The sequence below is a fragment of the Octodon degus genome, unplaced genomic scaffold (assembly GCF_000260255.1).
Source record: "Octodon degus isolate 3935 unplaced genomic scaffold, OctDeg1.0 scaffold00149, whole genome shotgun sequence".
NCBI classification, from domain to species: domain Eukaryota; kingdom Metazoa; phylum Chordata; class Mammalia; order Rodentia; family Octodontidae; genus Octodon; species Octodon degus.
Window position 1 is genome coordinate 6,186,284 of NW_004524725.1, and position 25,228 is coordinate 6,211,511.

The following is a 25,228-nucleotide window of genomic DNA, read 5'->3' on the forward strand; positions in this document are numbered from 1 at the left end:
AACACCGCGCAGACCCTTCCCTAATACAAACAAACAAACAAAACAAAACAAAATAGAAAAGAACCTTGTTTTAGCATTTTAATTTCACGGAATAAATGGAAAATTGGTGTGATTACTCAAACAATATTAATAACTACACTTTTGAACATGCTAACCTTACAAAATTGAAAATCTAAAATATTTATAAAATGACTATTAGTAAATTTATAAAGAGGAAACATCCCAGTATTGAGAGTGCTCATAAAATTATTAAAATGCTTAAGGGACAGTTGAATAGATTCAGAGCATTGATACCATGTATAAAGCAAAATACTTATCCATGAGGTTAACAATAGAGACAAATTGCTCAAAGGTATTTAGTGTACTTATAAAAATTTAGTGTACATACATTCTCGCTCTTTCCAATAAATGTCTTCAATATAATTTCCTTAAATAATACTCTGCTGTTGTTCCCATTTGTTTGCCCTTAATATAATACCCATCACATTTGTCTTGTCATCTTCATATTTGGGTCTATCATGATTTACAATTTCCCACCACGTAGCACAACTATTTTGAAGAATTCCTGCATTTGCTTAGTCTTTTATTCCCATCATGTACCACATATGTAAAAATTATATTTTGAGGTTAAATGATGGCTACTTTGACTTTCCACATGATCTCATTTGGATAGTTACATTTGAAATCAAACTTTCTTATGGCTTCAAATTGGTTTATTCATGTACCAAAGTCTCAGTTATCTTTTGCATTCTGTTTTCATGAGAACTTTGGTGTTCCTGTGAAGTATATTTAGTAGAGTGTGTTCTTTGCTCCAGAAGTATTTAAGGTTGTTCTCAATATTTGAATTATTAATCTTAAATTTTGTTATGAGAAAGATAGGTGTTTTATTTGTCTTTTCTCTAAAGTATGGGATGTGCTTTTCAAGATGAAGCCATATTTCACTCATCACTAAAAGTTTCAATGTTCTGTTTATTTGTAATCTTATTCTGAAGTCAATTTATGAGGTCCTACACACTTATTATATTCTTTTTTTTTCAGTACAAGGAATTGAGATTTCAAATTAATTATCTTAGGGATTGGTATACAATAGTGGCAGATTAACTAACACAGGACATACTTCTGTAAGAAAAGATTTCAAGAAAACTCTTCTCTATAAACATAATAAAGTCAATATATACCTACACATTTTAAATTATGAATATAGAATGTTAAATGTAAGCAAGTTTTAAGCAGCATGTTACTTTAATGAGATATTAGGTGTGTACTGTTTTCCTATTAAATACTGAAAGTACTACTCTGCATAGTAAACTAACATAGTTCATGAAATTAATATGGATACTAAAAACGTAACATAGTTAAAAGAAAGTATTTTTGATGTGGGAGACATGAATGCTTAGGACTTTCAAAGTAACATTATTGAGGAATGTAATATTTTACGCATATTGAGGAATGTAATATTTTAAGCATACAAATGTATTCATAAAGGATTAAGCAGAGAATCTCTTCCCATTTAATCTGTTATTTAATTTATTATACATTTTATAAAAAGGACCTTTTATAAATTCAGTAGAATGTATTTGTGAATGTGTTGATTACAACACCTTTCACTTAGATAACATACAGTGCTAGTGTACAACATGCAACTCTATAAAGACTATTTAATTTTGGACTGATAAAACATTTGGTATGGAACATCCAACAAAATGATAAACCATAATTAACAAAATTGTAGAATTCTCATAAACATGGAAAAATGAGGCAGACATATACAAAATTGCTTGGCATTTCTTTACAACACTGGAAAAATTTCAAAATTGCTTACCTACATCAATATGTGGATGATAATTTCTTCCATACATAATTTGTTTTCATTAAACCTTAACTTGATGATCAAAATATAATAGAACAAGAGACCCTGAAAAATACACAAATGTGTTTTAAATATTTAGAAGCAAATAAATGATTGCTTTATGACTCATTTATTAGAAATTTGTTTCTTCCATTTTGTGTTTCTGTATGTTAGTGTTAAGCTCTTCTGATAGGGCTTTTCTTTCAACGCTTACAAATCCTTTGCCTGGGGAAGCTGTAGAGGAGAAAATAATCAAAGCTCTAGAAAGCAGAAAGCGGTTGCTTCTTACGGATGTGGAAACAGCAACACTGTTCTGTGTCAAGGAGCCAGTTTGATAAACTGCTGAATTAGGAATACTAACAAAAGCACCAATCTCACTTGCCTTTTAAATGTGAAGACTTTTTTGAAAGTCTACAATAGTGTTCTAGTCAATGTTTAATAAATTCATAGTTTAAGGCAAATGTTCTGGAGAGGATTACTACGTGCTCCAAAATATACAATTCCTATATGTCTGCTGTTCTATTTCATTCGTTTTCTTTATAGTCACTATGTTAATATTTCATCTTTTGTATTTTCATAAACTTTTAAATAACTTTAATGATTTCTGTGAAGCTAGACAAGATACTTTGACTTCAACGTTCTCTACTTTCAGGTATAAAAGTGTGAACTGTGACTTTGATGTATTTCTTTTAAAAACAGAGTCTAGCAATCTTTCATAAGTAATTGAACAAAATAAGGTGCTCTACATAAGGAATGCCCTCTACCCACTGTTGGTAAATGAGGCATTTTTTCTTTGCCTATTTGTCTTTCACAAATGTTTACTTATTTTATAATACTATTTAAATGTGTTCTGATACATCTTTGTAACAAGTACAACTACAATCTAATCACTAGATATGATAAACCATGCTCTTTGTACTATTTTGCTGTCAAGTGACTAGTACAGCTCCTTACCCACAAAAACCATCCACTATGTATTTGTAGAAGAAGAAAAGGAATTCTAGGACTGGGGTGATAACTCTGGCATGAACCCCTGTCTGCAAAGCACAATGTCCAGAGTTTGGTCCCTGCTACCACCAATAAAATAAAATATAAAAGGACTTTTAAAATATATCAATGATTATTTTCTTAAAGATTTAGCAATTGGGAGGGCCTGATAGCTCAGCGGACTAACGCGCTTGCTTATGAAGAGCTCAGCAGCTGGGGTTCAACAACAGCTTGCCCTGCCTGCCTGTATCACTGGTGCCCGAGACAGCTGAGACTGGGCGTGGTGACTCACACCTGTAACCCCAGTACTTGGGAGGCTGAAAACAGGACGATCACTACGAGTCCAATTTACATAGTGAGACCCGGTAGACTCTTTAGACCCTGTCCTAAATACAGAGGGAGAGAAAAAAAGAGAGATTTAGTAATGGAGTTCCTACTTGTGAATTACACATGTGTGAGATAAAGAACAAATATAGATTGCCTTAAATATGTGGAAGACATTGAAGTGTTTAAGATATTAGGATTACTGCAGTAAGTAGGATTGCGTTGATACCTAAGGTTTGAAAAGTAAGTTAGAACATATATTTTAGAGAGTTGAGTTTTAAGCGAAACCAGTTTTGATACTCTTTGATTTGTATAAGACAAAGGCCAAAATTACATTTTTTCTCTCTCTGTCTTTGCAGTACTAGGAATATAACTCATGGTGCTCACACTGAAGAACATCTCTGATTCAGCTTTTTGATTCTTCTTCTTCTGTTTTTTTTTTTTTTTTTGGTCTTTTGCCAAATGGCCTAAAGAAGTGGCTGAGCTTCCTGTGCTGCACTAGAATTCTGCTGTCTTACATCATCAGCCTCCTGGATGATGTAAATTTCAGATGTGTGCCTCTACACGCTGCTCAGATTCTCTTTTAGAAAATAGCAAGTATTAAATAATATTGACAATATTCATAACGACAGACTTCTAAATTTTGAATAACTAATGAATGGAGCTCCATTACAATGGTATTTGAAATTAAAATGTATTAGACATAAAGGATCAAGGCCTAAGATAATGCTTAAATATATCACTGTAACATGAACTGTAAGTCATTTTAATGAAAATGGAAAAATATTCATAGAGTAAGAAAAATTACATCTTTATGAAATTTCTTGGGCATAGATGAAATTTAAATGAAGTCACTATTCTTTTAAAACATTAAATGTGATGCCAGGAGGTGATAGAATTTAATTTACCCAGAAAACTTTTGGTTTACCTCCCAAACCCAACATGTTGGTCCAAGATTGTAACCCCAGCACTCTGGCAGGCTGAGTTTGGAGGTTTGCTAGTTCGTGCTCAATCAGATCAGCTGAGAAACTGCCCCAGATCCTGTCTTAAAATAAAAAAAAATAAAAAAAAAAACCGAAAGAGAAGCTGAAGATGTGACCCCTGGCAGAAGCCTTTGTTCAGTCCTCAGTACTGCCAATATGAAAAATTATAGAAATATTTCCCTTCCAGATTCTAAAACATATTAAAAGTACAGTCCTTCTTCAAAAGTCATTATTTATTAAGTAAATAATTGAAAAATTTAAGTATGTATTCTTACTACAGGGGATAGCAATGAAGTTTAAAAGATAATCACATTTTTAATTCACTGGTACAAATGCATTTATTCCATAGCATCTAAAAATCAAGCCTTTCAAATCCAGTCTTATGTTAATTAATGCATCATGCACATTAAGCAGAATTAACATCTCTATAAATGGAGAGCATCTTGCTTTCATTAAATTAATCTTGCTTTTTTTCAGGTGAGTAGGCCTCATTGGTCAGCACATCTCAGGATCCCTCAGGAATGTCTTTTCAATTCCTTTCAAAAATTATCTCGTGGTTTCTGAGTGAAGATAAAGCTATTAGCTTGAGTAACTCTTAATTAAAGGCAGTTTAGGTTTGTAGTAATTCTCTTGTGTAAGATATACAGAAGCTGATAAAAACCTAGCATGGAAAGCACGTGTAGTTCAGGAAAGAATGGTGTGCACATGCAGAGAAGCTGGGAACTGGGGCTGCCCGATCAGTGTGTGCATTCTCAACTTTACTTCAGAAATGGCATAAAAATTATTGCTATGCAGTTTGCTGAATAGTATAGATGATATTTTGAAAAACTATCTAGAAGACCTGATTTCTACAATGCACCAGTATCCATGAATATAGGTAGTGGTACCATTAATCAATTTAGTTTCTATGATGACAAGCACAATAGAAGCCTCCTCCATTGTGAGGGAATTCCATAAGGTCTGTGAGCAGGCTGAGTCCCAGTGAATAGGTGCAAACCTTGTAGCCTTCTGACTGAAAAAACTATTTTCCTGACAAAATCTACACACTATATGTCACTTATTGATCATCAAAGGGAACACACAAGCATGTAAGTAATTAGTCCATGATATTTATGGTATGCATGAGTTTTTATTTTTTGTGTGAATTAGTGCTTGGCAGTTTATGGTTCTCTTCTTTAAGTAAAGCTCTACTTAAGAATGAAGCAAATCAAAATGTCCTGAATTTAATGGCAAATCTCCAGGTAAGAGAGGATGTAGGAGTGTCCCGCAATTCACAGAAGGACAATGCACGTAACTAGGAAGCTACTTGTAAATCAAATCAGAATATCTTTTTTTAGGAGCCAGTAAAGAGTGAAACACTGGAATTCAATATGCACAAAGTTGGACAGGATGAAGCAGAGATGAGTGAACAGACACAAAAAGGTGAAGACGTCCTCAATACAGCCCTAACTACAGTCATCTGACATTTCTGTCAGGTAATTCACTGCTGCTTCCACATGCCGTACACCATCCACAATATCTCCTGATGACAAATATCCTCTGATGTTAAGATGATCCCTGATTCAGAAAACACAGCTTACGGTAAGAAATGAAGTTAGGAGCTTATTAAAAATTCAGCCTTATAGTATACAGACATAACAGGAAAGGAGCACAACTCCAGGTGGGCGGCAGGCACACAACACTGGTTATAACATATTTTGTCCTATCGATGAATAGTGCGTGCTGAGGAAAAACTAATACTGATAGGTGGCAAAGTATGAGATAAAGGTAGTTTTTCCTTTATTTTACAGGAGAGAAAAGTTAGACTGATGGAAACGAATACTTGGCAAACTTATGCTGGGCTAGAAAATAGCTCACAGGAGCTAACAACGTTCTTCACGTAGATCTGTATGACTTAACATAACTATCAATAATTATTAGAGTATGCTACTCTATAATTCTTACATATTTTCTTCTTAAAATGCAATTTTTAGGTAGCATAGTCTAAGGGTAAATAAGAATTATTAAATCAGTGTGCTATGATGGCATTTTTTAGGAATCACACTAATAATGATCAGTGGTCTTGTGATTGTCTGCTTTGCTTTTTTAGTCTACAAATAAATTGATCACTTATGTTAATATAGCAGAATGCTCAATGAGAATATTGAAGAAAAACTTTCATCGTTTTTGTTTTACATGCTGTCTTTTACTCTGACCTTATCATGATATCATACTTTACTGGATTTATTGTTGTCACTTTATTTTATTGTATATGCCTCATGCACACATGTGCATGCACACGTATGAGAACATATGCATACACATGTACGTAAGCTTTGGTGAGCACTCACCAAGCCACTGTGGTCCTCTAGTGAAAGGACTTGGGCTACTGGTTAATAGTACTGATCTTCAACCACATGAATTGTGGAAAGACAGTGTTTTACATAGAGTTACAAACTAGACTTAAATGTAATCCTAATCTGTATACCTTTTTCCTTAAATAATTTGATATTTTTCTTATTTATATTATAGATACAACTTCTGCTTTCCTTGGTAGACTTAAATGTTACAACATTTTACCATGCAGAGCTTAGATCTAGGAGAATACACTCAAGAGATAAATGAATAGCCACCAGTAATTTTGTATCTATTAAAACAATCTTTAAAGAATCATAAACTATTTTAATGATTATATGAAAAATGAATGAAATACATGTATGAAAGTCATTTTTTTAATTTGGTTTCTGTTGATGGGAATTTTGCTTTGTCACTATATGACAGCCATGACAAGTTTAAAAAATTTTGCTTCAATTATTTTTCCTTTTCCCAAGGTGAAATGACTATCATTGTGATTCATTTTTTGGGCTGCTTCTATTTGAGAGTTGATATATTCAGTTAAACAACTGACTAACCTCATACACAATATGCAGCTGTTCATTTAACAGAAATAGTGCTTGTAGGCACAGCTCAGCTTGGCACAAAAAATAAGCGGGAGAAAGAGAAAAACACACATCTAAATTATTTTTGCAGCATCAAATTATCAATCACTTACCTCCATCATTAAATAAAAGATTTTACTAAGCATTGTGTATATAATGAACACAACTGCCATAGAAGAATGTAGACTCAATAAACAATTATTTAAACTTGAATATGAATATTTTGTTGTTGAAATAATTAGAGATGTATCTTTAGGGATTTACAAACATTAGTAATACTTCCAGGTCATACATGACTAAAGCTTAAAGTATGTGCCTATGATTGGTGCAAATTGTATGAGTTAAATTAGTTTTTAGGGTAGGAATTCTACTTAAAATATATCTTAGGAAGTGAGGATTTACTTGGCTTTGAAAAGTGGATACATGGGTAAACTGTAAGAATTTAGAAGGGAGGTAGCCAACAAGAAAGTAGAAATAAAGAAGAAATTAAGAGCAAAACAGAATACATTAGATGGCAGATACTCTAGGAATATAGATGGAGAAAATCTGGTGGCATCTTGCTAAATAAATGTAAATTTTCATATTGTAATAGAAAAAAAGAATTTCAGAGGCAAAAAGAGCAGTCTGAAATCTACTGCAATTATTCAAATATGAAGTAATAAGAGACTAGACTACCCAAAAGGCAGTAGGATAGAAATGACAGATGTGTGAAATATCGCACATGATGAATCAACTCTTGTTTTCAATCGCCTAAATAGCCCAGTAGTTAAATGTGCTGATAATACAAATTTATGGGAGTGGAAAACATGAGGCAATGTAAATGAGAATTTGAAAAGGCCTGAAATGTTTTAATAAACAAGCTCGTTGGCAAGCACATCAAAATGACAGCTCCTGTGAAGAAAAATATGTTCAATAATAATTAAGCACCATCATGAATTAATGGTTTGATTCATGTAGAAACAGTGCTTGTCTTATAGTCAAGTGAGCCCAGAGTAATATGTATCTTCCACACAAAATAATATTTATCATATTGTGGCATTTATAAAACATCTGTAAATATGTCACTTGATGCTATCCTACACTGTGAGAAAGGCCTGGCTCATGGTATAACAAGTGCCTTATTAAGGCAGTCACACATTGAGTTCATTGTGTGGACACCACACAGGGTGGGCATGAATCTGAGGCTGTGTAGTGGGAATATTCTTTTTTTAAATTATTTTTTATTTATTTATTTATGTGTGTTTGTGTGTGTGTGTGTGTGTGTGTGTGTGTGTGTGTGGCCAGCTCAGCCCACCAGGGGGTGGGGCTGGCTGGCATGTGGTGCTGGGGGATTGAACCGCGGTCCCTGTGCTTTGCTAAGTTTGTTCTAAGTAGGTGCTTTAGACCCCTGAGCCATCTCACCAGCCCCCAAGTCGGAATATTCCATTAGAGCTCTGATATATTTGTAGTTTCATGTTTAAGTTATATCAGTTTTGATTCTGGAAGGAATAACATGTGATTTACGTGCATTCAATTTTTTATATTCTGGCATTCATGAAAGGCTAATTAATACATATACAAAGCTTTTATATAAAAGGTAAGTATGATAGAGGAAGTTTTATGTATCCCTGAAGAACTCTTATCTACCTTATGAACTGGTCCTCTCTTGCTGTTTCTCAGTGGAAGAAGATGTGGCTGTGATAAGAGAAGCCGAACTTTTGTGAAGACAATTTTTATTGCATATACCCACAAAAAAGTCCATAACAAAAATGTGAAAAGTTTGATATTAATAAAAGTGATTGTGCCATTTGTCTGGCTCCAGTTGTTGTCCATTTATTATGTAAATTGGGATGCTGTTTGAAGTTCTCTTAAATATTTTAGCAGAGCCTTATAAGCAGAAATCATTTAAACATAATATAATGTTTTATAATTTAAAAACTAAAACATAGGACTTTCAGAGTAGATAACTACATCCAAATTTTCCTGTATTTAATACATAAGTATTTTAATGTGAATATGTAAAATGTTACATTCATAATAAAATTTATCAGTGTTGTCATAAAACCTTTGCACTCACTAAAATATAATTCCTCTCAATATTGGTAGCAATCATAGTACATATAGACCTTTGTTATAATTGTGTCAAACTGCTTAACATGGAAAGATTAATACTTACCACTCCAGTTAGGTACCACTGAGGAACAGATACAAAGCTTTCTAAATAATAAATTATTTCCTTTTCAGTGAACATTGGAGAAGTACACCAAATGGATTGTCTGGGTTGTCACATATCAGTGAATCTGCCCTCAGCTTCAGTACCTCCTTTATTACAAGGACTAGATTTGCTTTTTGACCACCTCTAGGCATGTGCACAAAATGAAAATTAACTGGTGTTGCTTGTTCAGTCTGAAATGCTGAGCAGTGTGCAGCATAGCAGTGTAAATTAGCAACTCTGCCTGATAGATCTCCTATCACAAGTCTTCTGTATTTATGAATATATATGGGGCTATTAATGGTATATAAGTTTCCTTTTTCTTTTACTGTGCCAGAGGAATGCATGTTTTCATACATACAGAGCTACTTGAAGTACAGAATGTTCGCTATGTTATGTCTGTGAGATTTTTGTACTTCATGCATGGTACACTTACTGAAAAGTATTTCTTATCTTTCCTTGACTCATCTGATCTAAGTATTGAGTCCAAGTTATCTTAGGCAGTGTCCTGAACCAGCGGGTCAGTAAACAAAGGTCACCTGGTGGAGAAGCGGGGAATTGAGGAGGGGACAAAGGACAGGAGACGCGAGAAATGGAGACAAGACAGGATTCTGATAAAGTCTCATTTATTCAAAGGAAACTCTGGGTATATATAGTGGAGGCATAGAGAAATGATGGCGGGTAAAAGGCGTGAGTAACTAGGCAAGAGGGCTATAACAGGAAGTCCCACCTCCAGGGCATAGCAGAAGACTTATGGGAAATAGGCGGGGTAAGAACTAGGAACCTAGCTCAGCAGAGGTAGGGGAGGAGGAAGTCAGTGTCACTAATGACGCTGATGCACCAAGAGAATTTTATAGGACAGAGGCACACAGGTGACCATTAAGGCATATGTGGCATGGAGTCATGACATGGCAGATTCACAGGGTTTAGAAAGACTCACTTGCAATAGTATTGGAGGCCTGGAGTTATTGTGCCTCCCACAAGGCAGATAAAAGTTTCACTGGAACCAACAATTACTATCCATGATGTCAAAGTATTAAATTTTCAGAAACTATGCAATGCAATTTTGAAATAGCTTATCAATTAAATTATTCAACTTACCATAAAGTACATTAAGTACATATTCAAGTTACCTATTTTTATTAATATTAGTATTCTCTGTATTCTTTAATCTATTTAGTATATAAGTTGAAAATTGTATAATGTGTCCTCCATACTTCATAATCAATATTTGATAATTTGACATCAGAAATAGTGAAGATTTTTCCCTAAAAATGATAAATTCTATGGAGAAGGAAAGAATGTATCTGTTTTTGTATTATCTAGGCTTGGATTGCAATAGATTCATATGCTAATAATACTGGCTAAATAGAATCAACAACCAAAATTTTTTGTATGATTTAATTGCAAGTAAAATATTGACAACATAAACAAAAATATTGTAATGATATCTTTTCGTGTTCAAAAGACCACTACCTGATACAACAGAGTAATTGCTCTCATCGCTGATGAAAAGCATAGCTCTGACATACATTTTCACTACTGTATTTGTCTTCGTATCATAAAGAAAATGTCAACTGGTATTCATGGCATTGTTGTATCTTGAAAATAAGTTTTGAAATATTTATCAGCACATAGATGTATGAAACAATCTCATTCAGAGGGTTTCATGTTACAAATTTGCAAGATCTTTTAAGTGAAATTTTAGTTACTTCCTTATTGCTGATATAAAATACTTCATACCTATAAGTTAAAGGAGAAGTTTATATTAGCTCACAGTTTATAGAGGTTTCTTTAAATGGGGGTTGACCCTGAGGCAGGGCAGCAGGAAAGGGGAAGAATAGCTCCAGACATGACAGCAGGAAGAAGAAAGAAATGCAGTGTGGAGGGAGGAGATGGACCCTTCCAGGGCACGCCCACGGTGACCCACCTTCTCCAACCAGGCTTCAGCTCTTAATATCAGACTGAACTATAAACCCATCAGTGGATGAATCCACTGATGAATATAGTACCCCATGACCATTTTTTTTAAAGCAAACTTCTTTATTTTTAAGATGAAAACAGCCTTTTTTCTTTTTAAATGTATTTAATACAGGGTCTACAGGGTCTCACTACACAGATAGGACTTCTAGTGACTCCTGTTTTCAGCCTCCCAAGGGCTGGGATTACAGACATGCACCAACATGCCCGGTCTTCCAAGATTTTTTCTGAGGGGGAGGTAACTCAGGCTGCCTTAAGGGAAGGTCTGGTGCAGCTTATGGAGCTGGGGATCAAACCGCGGTCCCCTACACCTGACTGAGATTGCCCAAAGAGGCACTTTACACAGTTGAGCCAACCCGAAAGCCCCCCTCATGATCTTATTGATTCTCAAAATCCTACTGATGCTTTGGAAAGACATATAGGTATAAAAAGTAACATCTAATTTAAGTCATACAGATTGTGTCTCACCAAAATATACACATTCAAAACCCTCTGTATTTGTGTTTCAATAAAGATCTTAAAAGATAAGGGAGAGATTTGAGGTCTTGAGGACCTTAGTTCTGTGGGCCAGTGCCCCATTAGGAGAGGAAGAAGCACCAGAACTCTTTGTCCACTACGGGAGGTTGCAGTTAAAAGAGCACAGTGTGTAATCCTCAAGGTAGCCCCCACGTGAAAGAGAGTCAGTTGACATACTGATCTTGGACTTCCCAAGGCTAAAATCTATGAGAAATACATGTTTGTTTAATCCACCCAGTACCAGAAGAATGTTTTGAATTTTTTGTATCCCAAGCATACCTGGAGGACCATTCAATATGCATAACAGTCCTAGCAACACTTATTGATTCTTTGCTTAATATTATAAAAATCTATTACAATCTAAAATAAATGTCTCCTTCTTGTCATTGACAATAAAAAAGCTTTTATAGTTGCAAAAATTAAGGAAAATGAAACTAATAAGATCATATTTTAAAATGGAAATGTGAAAAGGGAAAATATTGTATAACAGATAGAAAAAAATCTGCCCTTTGAGTAAGCATCTCAATTTGCTCTGAAACTTGCAAATTTACCACTTTGAAAACCAAAATAAACCTTCTTTTCACTGTTAAAGAGTTTTGTATTATTACATTCTCCTAGTTTAGTTTTCTTAGAAGCACCCAATCTTTAGTAAAGTGCCTTTATGGAATTAAACTTCTTTCTTTATTGTCCACATTCAATGAATGAACAATAAGTAAGTAAAGGATTTGCCTTGCTCCTTGCGCTCACTTGAGGCAACTTGGCTAGAGCATTCCAGCTCCAGAACTCTTTATAAAACTCACTAAGGCTTTTGCATCCCTGAATCAGCAACCAATATTCTTTGTATGATTTAATTGTAAGTAAAAAACTTCTTTCCCTATGTAATCCTGCCTTCTTACTACAGCATTCCATTCTGAGGAATATTCTTCAATAAAAGACTAATCTTTCTGCAAGTAAGTATCTCTGTCTCAGTGTATGTTTCCTATTTTCATAGGGAATGCTCATAACAACACTTATAAACAGAAATGGTCTAGATAAACAAATTGTAAAACTAATATTAGACCTGGGCCAAAGTTTCATTACATTAAAGTTCTTTCTCATTGTCAAGGAGGTTTCTTCCTTTGGTGGTAAGTGTAATGTGAAGAGCCTTTTATATGGCATAATACTGTATAATGACCTTATATATTAATTGTACCATAAACTTACCATATGTTTTGAACTAATATGGCCTATCACCTGAAGAAAAGCACTATTATGAATAAAGTAGTGATTGTCTACAAATATAGTGAGATTTAATTTGAGAACAATAAAATTAAATGTCCATTTGTGAATACAGTTGATACAGTGGAGAAGGGCAAAAGGCCAAGTTTGGGTAAGCTCAGCAATTAAACTCAAATTATAAATGTCAGAAAGAGTACCGCTGGCACATAAATAGATTCTCATCTTATGAATGCACAGTACACCAAAAAGAATTTCTTCTCCATGGTTTAGTGATATCATTAGCAAAATCATAAGTAGTTTAAATTTTCACGCTGAATATATCTGCCCCAAGATGTTAAACAAAATTTTTAAAATTCAGATGAAGTTTTCTTTTGGAAACAACCCAAAATCATGACATCAAAAGATGCATCTTGTCTCCTGAAGGAGAGGCACAATTGTACCATTTAAAAGCTAATGTTTATGAATAGAATGTATTATAGGATAAATATCCAGGTTTGTCCCTATTTTCTCCTTCTGGCCCCTGCAACAAAGCTGGAAAAAACATTTAATAACTCTACGTGCAAGTGCTGAACCACTAACAAACAGAGGAAATGACATTCTCCTCACAAATAGGGCCAATAACAAGTGAATTAAATACATGAAGTGGAATAATAAGATTGAGATTAATCTGTTTATTCTGGATCAAGGAGAGTACACATAAAATTAAATAGCAAAAGTAGTTATCACTTAAGGAACATTTCCAGTGAATAACTTTCAATTCATTGGATAACACTCTTAGAGAGAGTGACAAATCATTTCTAATGTTGGTCTCTTAGTTACTCTTTTCTTGTTTTTGAGACAAAATGTCAGACACACAAAATTTGGGAAAGAAAGCTTTATGTAGCTCACAGTTGTTTGAGGTTTCAGTCCATACTCGGCTGGCTCCAAGGCAAGTAGCACATGAAAGAAGGAAACTGTCCATGGTGGTAGAGAACAGCAAAGAGCAAAGAGAGAAGCAGCAGCTATAGAAGCTAGCAACCTCTCTCCCTTCCTTATATTGCATTTAGGCCAGCTTCCCTAGTGCAAGTGTAGCACTCATACCCATGATCCCAGCATTGGATCATGAATTAAGCACAAACTGTAAAAGCTGTCCCATAACTGCATGAGGCTTTGGAAGGAAAACTAGACATAAACTTTAATATTCTTTCCCTGGCCCCCAAAGACCCATACACATCCCCTTATGCAAAAGGAATGTTAGTCCATGTCTAAGAGTTGTCAGAGTCTTAACCATTTCATCATTGTTGTAAAGTCCAAGTCCCAAATCTCCTCCAAAATGTAAGGCAAGGTCTTAGCTGTAAGCCCCTGTACACAAGAAAAGTTAAACATTTCCAACATTCAATGTCACAAGAAAAACCCCAACATTCCAAAAGGTACACACAGAAGGACACAAAGTTTTGGGACGGACACAAGTACAAAATCCAGAAGGGCAAATGTTAAGTCCTGTGGCATCACTTGGAAACAATGTGTGGCAAATTGTAAGCTACACATTACTCCACCTCTATGGCTTTTCTCTCAGACCTGTTTTGTTCTCTACTTAAAACTTACCCTAGATTATCCACCTTCCTTGCTTTCCCAAGCTGCTCGCATTTCCAATTAGGCTTCTCTGCTTCACACACTGCCTTCCCAGAGATACACTACTTGGCCTTCCAGACCTTCTTCTAAAATGTAGAAGGATGCCTTTTTAACCTTAGAACTATTGCATTCTGCATGTGTCTTAAACCAACACCATGTGGATGATACAAAGATCTGTGGTCAGGTGGAGTAGTCGCCAGGTTTCCGCCTTTCTTTGCTGTAGCGGTTGAATGTCTGGATTGCTGACCCTGATCCCGTATAGCAAATTCTCTACAACACCACTGTTCTGGAACATGGTGTGGCCACCACTGCTATCCTGGAGCACGGTGCTCCGCAGCTTCCTACTCAAGTCGAGTCTTGCTGCTGCTTGTGATGACCTCTGGCTATCTTTTCTACTCTTTGTTCCTTCCCAGCAATGGAGACCCTCTTAGCTCTATCTTTACTGACCACATCTTTCATGGAGTTTCCTTTCTGACCAAACTCACATTTGATCCCTGCTGGGATCTTTGCTTTTAATTCTTCACATAAATCTGACTGAAAGTTGCCAATAATAGCCATGTTACTGCCTGAACATTTGACTTCCTTGAAGTTTTTTTTCAAGATTAATCAACCTACCACACATAACCTGAGTCTCAGGTGAAGTCTTAGTACATGAGCAAAATGCAGACAAACTTTCTGCTAAGCCATGACACACATCATTTGGAGTCCAACAACCAATGGAGCCTTTCCCCAGCAGAAATCTCTGCAGGCTGGACTTCAGAGGCAGCATTTCTATCAGTCATCCTGTCTTCTGACCTCTGACCAGAAGCTCCCATACAGAACAGCTGATGACATTCCAGAACTTGTCTTTCAGGTGACATCTCCAAAACTTTCCTGTCTCTTTCGATAAACCATCCAGAAGTCATAGTAAGACCCCACTTCTCAGCACCAAATCCTGTCTATTTTACTTTTCTCTCACTGCTGTGACAGAATACTTGTGCTGCATAACTAAGGAAGGAAATGATTATTTAGCTTAGTTAGTGGAGGTTTCGGTCCATATTTGGCTGGATCCAAGGCAGAGTGGCACATGGATGAGGGCAGCAGTTCATGGTGCCAAAAACCAGCAAAGAGGAAAGTGATGTGTAGCAGCTCTGGCTGATAACAAGCCTCCCTCCTTTCCTTCTATTGTGTACAGATTAGCCACCCCCAGCAGGTGTAGCACTCACACCCATTATTCCTGCATGGATCATGAATTGATCATAAACTGCCCCATGACTTCAGGAGGCTTTAGGTAGACAACTAAAAACAAATCATAACAGATGAGGATCCAGTTAACATGAAAGTTTAGAGAGCTCCATTTTTCAAATGTAGGTGTCTTAGGTTTCTCTCATTGCTGAGACAAAACACCCAACACTGAAAGTTAAAGAAGGAAACATTTATTTAGTTCACAGTTAATCAAAGTTTCAGTCCATAATCAGCTGTCACCAAGGAAGGTGGCATCACGAAGTATAACAGTTCAAGTTGGCTGAAGACAGCAAGAGCAACAAGAGCCAAGTAAGGGAGGAGACCAAGCCTCTTTTTCTCTCTTATAATTTATTTAGGTTATCTGCCTAGGACTAGTTACAGCACTGGCACTATCCTCCTGTTCACTTCTTGCACAGGTTTAGGATGCTTACAAAGTGAGGGCCCTGGTGCCCTGCTGAGTCGCTCAGTTCAGCTTCTATGGTTCTCACGTTTACACAACAAACAACATGCTAGAGGAAAATGCATGTCCTGTATAATGCACAATGTAGAACTACTGAATGACTCAGTTAAGCTGCTCGACTTCTCAAGTTGACCTAAGACATCAAGCAGTACAGTAGGTACTGGCCTTTAAATAGCATGCAGTGACTTGGATGGAATTGTGAATGCAGTGGTTCCATGAAATCCAAATAAATGTGCCCATGTCCAATTTCCACAAATTTTACTTTGCACTGATACTACTGATAGCTTGAAGAAATCCCACGCTGTTTCCTTAGCCAGTAGTTTAGAATCTATGGAAGTGAGGAATGCCAAGTTGAAGCATCAATAAGTGGGGCTTCCTATACAAGTGACTCCAGTAATATCACATTATTCCAATATACCGTTTCCATTTTAATTAAATAAAATCAAAATGTAGCATAAAGTACATGCTTCAGCCATGGAGTAAGCTTAGTTGTCTTTCCAAAGAAACATAAAACCATTGTGTCTAGTTTCTTCTGCCATAGGGAAGGAATACTCCTTTAGGAAAGAAAATAATATTCTTAGTAATTGTATTTGGGTTCTCCAGGGAAGTAAAATCAAAATAAATATAATTATAAGTGGTATTTATTCAGTTACAGGATCAGAAGAAAGGGTCACAATGTCTATTTATAGGATCAGAGATAGAGAAATTCAAAATGAGTTCCTATTCAATAGAGCCAGACATCTAGTAGCTCTCTGAGGTAGAAGACCTGGAATGTCTGTATAGAGTTCCGAGTGTAGCAATGTGTTGGAAGGCTGAAGAGTCTGCATTAGTAGGCTGAAAATTTCATTTCACTCTGGATGACTAAAGAAACTAAAGATCAACATTCAAAAAGTAAATGTAAACATCAGGTCTCTTCTAAAGGCAGTAGAACTGTCTTATTCTTTCCTTCTTTAATCCATTCAGGTTGCAAGCTTACTGGTTGCTGTCTTGCATGCTGGAGGTTGGCATTCCCTGCTCAGTTTGCTAGCCTATAACTCAGTCATGTAGCAGCATGCCTAGAACCTTACTAACTAGCTAGGTGGTCTTAATTCAAGACATATTGATATATCACAATTAATGTTTACAATAATGTTATGGAATTGTTCTTTTGAGAAGAGATCGTGGACTATATTAGTGAACACTTATCAATCATTAGAAAATCCACATAAGAAGTATTTAGGGGCCTTGGGACATAGCATGGTAGTTTAAGCACCTGTCTGTCTAGCAGACGGTCCCTACTTTGATGCCTGCCTATAATCCCTGTGCTTGGGAGGCTGACACAGGAGCTCACTAAGAGTCCAAACTATGTAGCAAGACCCTGTATCAACAAAAACAAATATATAAAACAAAGGGTCAAGAATAGTACAGAAATTATTAAATAAGCCCATTATGTGTGTGGAAGAAGCTCCCAATAAAACATAAATATCTTTTGGATAAATATTTCAAACATGCTATGTTCAATTTTCTTAAGAAATTCAAGTGCAAAAGAGTAGAATACAGATATCTGAATCAGAGCTTAGAATTATACATAAAATGTACAATAATAATCATGAATTTAGTCTTTTTTTGGTCTGAACTGGGGATTGAACTCATGTCCTTGAGCTTGCCAGAGAAGCACTTATTCCACTGAGTCCTCTCTCCGGCTGCATGTATTTAGTCTTGAAACTCATGAGACTGTGAAAATTTATGTTTGAGAAAGAAATTACATGAAGAAGGAATATTCAGTCACTGCAAGAAGTAAAAGGGCTAGAATGAGGAAATGATACTAAAATGTCAAGAGATATTAAGTAAGAAAACAATCTTAAGTGCTGGATGATGAGAATAGGAAAGGCAGATGCATGAAATAAATGTCACCATAACCTCTCATCATCAGCACACTCGACAGGTGAAATACTGTAGGAACCAAAACTGCATCATTTGATTTGACACTGAGAACGTTGCTGTTTTCTTTCAGTAAAATGATAGTGTAGTAGGAGAAACTTTTAGAAAATCCTTGAGTGATGGAGTTACGCTCAGGTAGAAACAAAAATATATATTTTTGAAACATTTTGAAGTAAAGGAAATGATGATACAAGAGTTATTAAAATGGAAACACTATAAGTGCCAGATCAAGCAAAGCTTTCTTTTAATTTCTTTTCAAATTTAGTGAACTATTGTTTGTTCATATGCTAGTATAGAAGAGCAAGAATTGTTACAAGAATCATGCCATTGTTAAAAGGCCACTGGAATGAGTTCCTAAGAATAGAAATCTTACATTAAGGTAAAAAAGCTATAGAAATCAAAGTATCTATGCACTAATGTTTGTCTCTAGTTATTTTAACTTTATTTTTTTAAATTTTATGTATTTAGTATAGGGTCTACAGGGTCTCATGGCATAGATTGGACTAAGTGATCCTCCTGTTTTCAAAAAGTCTCCCAAGAGCTGGAATTACAGTTGTGCACCACCGCATCCAGTATCAACAGCCATCTCAGTGTGCCCCAGAGACGGGCTTGGCAAGGTATGCCAGGGATTGAACCCTGGTCTCTATGTCTGCCTAAGCAGGGGCTTTAGTCCACTGAGATATCTGACCAGCCTTGTCTCTAGTTATTTATAGGCCTACATGAGTCATTTTACTCTGATATTGTTTATCATAAAATTCAGTTTTATTATTATGTCTGTATATCACACATGGAAAGATTTTAATCATTTGGTGCTCATTTTATTTTCATAGATTCTGTTTTGATTTTCTCTGAATAAATAGTACCCATATATACGCTATGTCAACTCAGCTTATGAATACCAATAAAATTATTCTTTATTTTAAAAAGTGTACGTGGCTCTTGCTGTCCTTTTATCACCCTGCTGTTGTGTTTTATTATTTCTACGTATTTCTCCATATATCTGAATTCCGACTATTTATTCTGCTTGTGTGTGTCACATTTCATTTTATATAAAATATAAGTATCTTGTGCACATGCATTGCACTCATATACAGCAAAACCACTACAGCTGCCTGTCCCATTAAAGTACATTTTTATGAGGAAAGCCTTCATATACAAGCACTTTTCCCATGCTGTCACTTTGTGATGCTTTTCATCTGTCATTTTATTCTGTGCAGAACACACTGATGTCATAATAATGCTTTCTAAGGACACTGTCACTGTTGTGAGGCTTCCATCTAAAAGAAGAATGGATAGACAACAATTTGACTATGTGGCTCACTCTCTATTGCAATCTTAGAGATTAATGCTAGGGCTATGTGATAATATATGGAGATTGGTTTTCTATACAGTTTGCCTTTGATGTAAATGTGCTAGTTTCCAAACATTATAAACTTTACAAAACCGAAGAACTTATTCTCGTGTACGGTGTAAACTGATTTTTCCTCTCAGAATATTGGTAGTCATAAAGAAACAAGGATTTTTTTCAGTATATTAAAAGTGTATAGTGTATGCTTTGTATTTGATGTCTACTAAGCAGTGAAGCATTATTTATTTAGATGATTTGATAATGTTCCAAATGATAAATCAGTACACATCCTATCCAATTAGCACTACAACATATGTAAGTGTGAATAAAGCATTTTTTTTAGATTTCATAATTTTATTTCCATAATAATGTGGCACAACTGAACAAAGTGAAGATTGAAAATTTCAAAAAGACAGTATTCTAAATGTGTCTTAGACTGTAAAGCTATTCTGATGTGAACTGTAGTTTATAATAAATTTATATAATAAAACCATATGTTAATATAAATGAAACAAATTAATTTTATTCTAAAAATTATACAATATGTTTTTCTTCCAAAGTGTATATCAAAGATGTTTATAACACAATGCACTGCAACTGTGTAAATTCAGAATACATTTTGTATATTTATTAACATTGTCTTTATTTTTTTAATTAATTCATTTTTTTTTGGCAGAACCGGGGATTGAACTCAGACCCTTATGCTTGCCAGGGAAGCACTTATTCCACTGAGCCATCTCCCCAGCCCCTTAAGATTGTTTTTATTTTCATGGATTTGATTTCTTTTCTCTTGTCTTTGAGGCTATAATGTATCCTATGTGTTTTTAGTTGAAAGAACTACTCAATGTGTGATGTCCCTGGATAGCAGTGACTGTTTCTGCTATATTTTGCTTTCTAATGTTTTTATAGCAATGAAATATTAAATTTTGCTTAATGCTGTTTCTGCACTTACTGATGTGTCATGAACATGTACCAAATATCCATAAAGAGTGAAAAATATGTATTATAAAGTTGAACGAAAGAGGCCAGAGAGATAGTGCAGTAGAATAGGTGCTTTTCTGGCAAGCTCAGGGTCATGAGTTCAATCCCTGGTACCACAAAAAAAATTAAAAAATTAAAAAAAACTTGAACTGAAATAATAATAATAATAATAATACAATGGTGAAAATGATAATAGGAGATTTAGAGATAGAGAAAAGTGGATTGGAGGGAATGGGGAATGAAAATGAATCAAGATGTATTATTTACATTCCTCAAGATGAATGTGAACTTCATAGTTTGCAAGCATATACTAATCAGGTAAAATTAAACACGAAAGAGCAATTGGTAGTTCACTAAATAAGCACAAAAATTTTTAAGAAGACAAATAAAAAGTAAATTACTTGTCATATCTCAACTTTAATTAAATTTATATAGTTTTAAAATCCTCCTGACTTTGCAGGTAACAACCATACAGTTTCATAAAATCTTTTTTCGTGTACACTTCTCTTAAATATCTCAACTCTAATATTGTAAATGGGCTTCACCTTCATGGCAGCTACAAATACTGTTATGAATTACTCTTCACATTTCTCTTTTGATATTATTCTTGTATACAAACAAAACAACTTCAAATTGTCTCATGTTTGCATTCAGAGATCATTAAATTTTAAACTCCATTTCTTCTGTTATTCAGAACACATTTACATAATTTAGTTTCTCTGTATTTTCTATCAACGGCCTTCAGCTAATTGCCCTTTCTATTTTCAGTATCACTGCTGCCTCGCACCACTGTTCAGTCCAATTCCCAGAACATGTACTAGCTTAATGTTCCACCACTCACATTCTTTCAGGTCCTCACTACTGCCCTCAACAATGAGGTTTCTCGGAATAGCGTATGAAGCCTATCATTATCTTGAGTGATCTTAAATCTTTACTATGGTATAGTCACTCCCTTTCCCACCCTTATCATCCCTGTATTTATATAACATTTAGCAATTAGCTAAATGCACTTTGCTTTTCTCCTTAATTGTGTATGGCTTTTTCCCTTAGCTATGGTCTTCCTTTGACCAGTTATCTTCCTTCAATTTCTTTCTCCTCCGTCTTGGTATTGCAATATTCACTTGTGAATATATTCTGTTTACATTCCAGATTATTTGAAATTTGCATCTATTTGCTTCCACATACTTTTATAGCTATAGGTTGACCCATTCAACATTTTAATAAATGAATTACAGTGAAATTGTAAGCACCGTCAGAGCATAATCTCTCATAAATAATCAATACTTTGTAGACTGATATCATTCATTTGCTTAGAAGTCTATTTTGAGTCCATTTGTCATACAAATTCTTCCTATGAACTACTTTCAAAATATAGTTTCAAATTTTTCCTTTAACTTATTTTTTGTTTGTTTATTAGTACATAGATACAGCACAAAATCATCACACTCATCATGTCCGTTGATACACATAGACAGCACATTTCAATCTTTTTATTTGAATTTTCTGTTCTTCCCTCCTCCCTCCTTCCATACCTTCCTTCTTGAATCTGTTCATCTCCTTCTCATTTTCAAAAGATTTAAAATTAATAAAAATATACACAGTGATATTTATACCTACCTGTCTCCTCTTGTAAATTCTGCTTTTTTAATTTTTTTTAATTTTTTTTTTACAGTACTGGGAATTGAACTAAGGACCTTGTGCTTGCCAGGCAAGTGCTTATTCCACTGAGCCATCTCCCTGGCCCTGCTCTTATAAGTTCTCTAGCCTCTTTAGAAAGATTTTTCTGAAAAAATGTGAGACTCATTTAACAAAAAAGGCAAGAGTATGAAAATTGGCAACTTGCTGCAAGTAGATTATAACACTTGTTCCTAATAATCTACTGGGCACAGAGATCCTCTAATTTATATTTTTATATGTTTGAAAGTGTATTATCTTCTCTAAGATGATTTTATTCTTTAAAAGAATGTGTTAATCTACACATAATTTAACCTACGTGCAATTTCCTTACCTCTGTCTTCAGGTACCTGAATATTCTATATTGCTTTGTGAAACTTTATATGTGCATGAATTCAGTATACTTGCATATCAAAATTTAATCACTATGTGATTTAAAAAAGATAAAATGAAGCACAGAAAGTGAAAGTCTTTTTTTTTTCTTTTGAACATCATGCATCATTTAGCATAATTTTAGTTTTAAAAATTTAGGAAAGTAGGACCATGACTCATTGAATTCTAGTTAATTGTCACATGACTGAAAAGTTCACTTGAGTATTTTTCTGCCATAAAAAGGAGAAATTAGTAGGAACAAAACCAGATAATTTCAATTGTCAACCAATTTGTACTTAAACGTATTATTATCAGGCTGGACTTCAGGAATATGAGACCTTTTCAATAACCTGTTTCTCAAACAGACTTTCATTTCAGTCTTCGGAAGCAACATAAATGCTTTATAGCTTTATAGCTTTTCTATATTGAATCATATCAAGCCTAGAAGAGCAAATACAGAATTTATTACTACGTTGATGTAGTTGGCCAATAAATCTGGACTATTGTTCCAATAGATTTCTGTAGACCCAACTATATCAGCCAGCACTTTTTTCTCCTATATGTTATTTGGTTGACAAATCCACATTCCTAAATTTCAGTCAGCTTCTATGATGCATGCCAGTGTCTAACCCTTAAAATACAGCGGAGCACACTGAAGATATATTCGCTGTGCATTACACAGAGATTTTGGTTCTTTTCAAAGTTTCAACTGTTAAAATGTATTAGATTGTTTTGTGCTGTACTCCCTCATGTTTGGCACGAATGTAATGCAGCACACAGTCCATTCCACTTTGAAAGAACGGATGATATTCACATTAAAATTTTACTCACTTGAAATGCTTCTATGAAGATGATTAAATAAAGTAAGACTTTTCAGATCCCAATTCATAATTCCAGGTCACAAAAGATGATTTAAAATGTGTTTCTGTTCTATCCTGAATGGTTACTGTTATTCATAGACATCAGTAATTTTGTTTTCATATTTACACTTAAAAAAACCAGTATTCTCAAAGGTTTCCATGGCAGGCTTGAGCTACAAGAATCTGGTGTCTCTTCATTAACATTTTACTCAAGCAGAGGCATTTCATATTATTTTCAATAAGGTAGTCTTTCTCGGATTTAATATACATCCATAGTTAATCAGATATATGATTACTCTCATAATAATCATGGAGAATATTACTTTTATATGAAAATAAACCATTGTGTCTAAAATATTTGAATCACCAATATTGAGTGTGAAGTCAAAATTACAAGTTAGTGTTTTATAGCAAATATTCCAATAGTATATAATGTGAGAAATGGATTAAAGGTGAAAAATTCTAAGTAGAAAAAGGTTTCAAAATTATAAAGGAGATTTTGTAGACTTATGCAGATGTTTTAAATTTCATAAAGATCATCATATTCTCCTTGGTACATTTAGTAGGCTAATATAAATATATGAAATAGTTTTGTTGTTATATATGAACCTTCTTATATTTCCTTTTTCATACATGAGCCTAAATTTGTTTGTATGTATTAAGTAAATCACCAAAATCAATTATTATTTTATATGTATGTTTTATATCTTCTTGCATCATACAAGATATTATATACATAATAAAATGCATATATTTTAACTTTATAGTGTTTGTTGTGTTATAATACACATATTGTGCTTATGTATTAGTCATTTTTTAATTATGTTGAGACTTTCACCTGTATAATGCCTTTTAAAAGATAAAATGCAACCTCCTTTAAGTAATTTCTGTATTTATCGGATTAGCTTAGAAGAACATATGTAATGGTATTGCAATTTGAAAAACATTTAAATGAGATTTTCTGATTAATTAATTAATTGGCTCAGGGTCTCGCTAAGCAGCTCAGACTCGTAGCGATGCCGCTGTCTCAGCCTACGCAGCGTTGTGATTGCAGGCGTGCGCCACCGCGCAGGGTTTCAGGCTGGCAAGGCGTGCGGATCAAACCCAGGTTCTCGAGCTTGCCAGGTAGGTAGGTGCTCAGACGGCCGAACTATCACCCCAGCCCTGAAAAATATTTGAATTATTATTATTTTTATGTATTTAGTACAGGAACTACAGGGCCTCACTACACATATCAGACTTGTAGCCTCCCAAGTGCTGGGATTACAGGCACTCACTGCCAGGCCCAGTCTCAATAGCCATCTCAGCGCACCCCGGGGATGCGGCCAGCGTGGCATGCCCAGGACGAATCCCGGTCCCTGTGTCACCCTAAGCAGGCGCTTTAGTTCACAGAGCTATCTGGCCAACCCTTGAAAAATATTTTAATAATTCAATGTAGTCTCTTTGATCATAGAGATATGCATTTATATTTTTATGAATTTAAAAACATATTTTGACCAAGGCTGCAGCAGATTGCCAAAGTGGGTCATAGTGCATATATGTACCACCCAAAAGCTCATACAATTCTCAGACCTGGACTCTTTCCACTAAATTATTGGTAAAAGTTCAAGAGAATGATTCTTTTTTGTTGCTGTTGTTCTTAAGACCTTCACACAATACCTGATACAAGTTTTAGGAGGAAAGGTTTGTTTTTGCTCATAATTGTGAATGTTTCAGTTTATGGCCAGCTGCAAGGCACCATGAGTGGCAGCCCTAAACGGCAGAGGAGGAGCAACTGTGTCTTGGCTGTAGAAAGCACAGAGAAGGGAGGAA